Source organism: Acinonyx jubatus, chromosome A1, assembly GCF_027475565.1.
Source record: "Acinonyx jubatus isolate Ajub_Pintada_27869175 chromosome A1, VMU_Ajub_asm_v1.0, whole genome shotgun sequence".
Classification (NCBI taxonomy): Eukaryota; Metazoa; Chordata; class Mammalia; order Carnivora; family Felidae; genus Acinonyx; species Acinonyx jubatus.
The window spans coordinates 7402317-7403326 of NC_069380.1; the positions used below are offsets into that span (position 1 = coordinate 7402317).

At 44.6% G+C, this 1010-nt stretch overlaps 1 non-coding gene across 1 annotated transcript; it reads left to right on the forward strand.

Moving 5' to 3' along the window:
- Positions 1-363: 363 nt before the first annotated feature.
- TRNAQ-UUG (transfer RNA glutamine (anticodon UUG)) lies at positions 364-448 on the forward strand. Its single transcript has one exon. It is a non-coding gene; the product is annotated as a tRNA-Gln (tRNA).
- The last annotated feature ends 562 nt before the right edge of the window (positions 449-1010 follow it).

The window sequence follows — 1010 nt, forward strand, 5'->3', positions numbered from 1 at the left end:
GCCTAGGCCTCTGAACTCTTCAACGAAAGAACTAAAGGACAGATAAGAAGCATTAAAGGTGAGGTTAAACACTTTTCTTCGGAAACATTTCCTCCCGGAAAGTTTACCTGTCACGTGTTTTTCAACAACCTTGAGATGTAAAAAAGAGAAAGAAATACTACAGTCTATCGTTGGGGCTAAGAACGTTTCAGGCATCTGGAAGTTCACGGGCACTAACAATCTGATCACACCTGCAGAGGTAACATGAACAAATGAAGCTGAGTAAATTCAAAATCCAGATGATCCTATTCATAATTGATCTTTTCTCAGCCTTTTGGCCAGAGTCACTTGTAGATCACACTTAATCAATCACTTGCGTGGGGCGCCTGGGTGGCTCAGTCGGTTGGGCATCTGACTTTGGCTCAGGTCGTGATCTCACGGTTCATGGGTTCGAGCCCCATGTCGGGCTCTGCGCTGACAGCTCAGAGCCTGGAGTCTGCGGCTGATTCTGTGTCTCCTTCTCTCTCTGCCCCTCCCCGGCTTGTGCTCTGTCTCTCAAAAATAAATTTTATTGACCACCACCTAACTGGTCTCCTTATCTCCCTTAATGTCCCAGGGCTAAAATGCCACACCTTTTTCCTGGCAACACACCCCAAATAATGTCTGTCTTCTCAGCTATACTGAAAAGTCTGTGACGGCAGGGGCTGTCTTACTCATCTTCGGGGCTCTGATGCTTATGCCTGGCTACAATGGAGTTCAAAGAGTGTCTGCTAAATAAACCAAACTCAGTTAAGAATTGGTTATAATGTAATACTACAGAATGCTAGTAGGTGGCGCCATGTTTTCTTTTTGAGCTGAAGGTAAAAAGATCTCTGGATATTTGGGAAAAGAAACGCGAGAGCACAGGAATATTTAGACTACAAAAGCAACCTTGCTAACTGGTACACTCACACAGGTACCTGGGAAAAGATACACCTGTACAGGTATATGACCCAAAGAGCCCCTAGGAGATCTAACTGTTAATAAAAAGT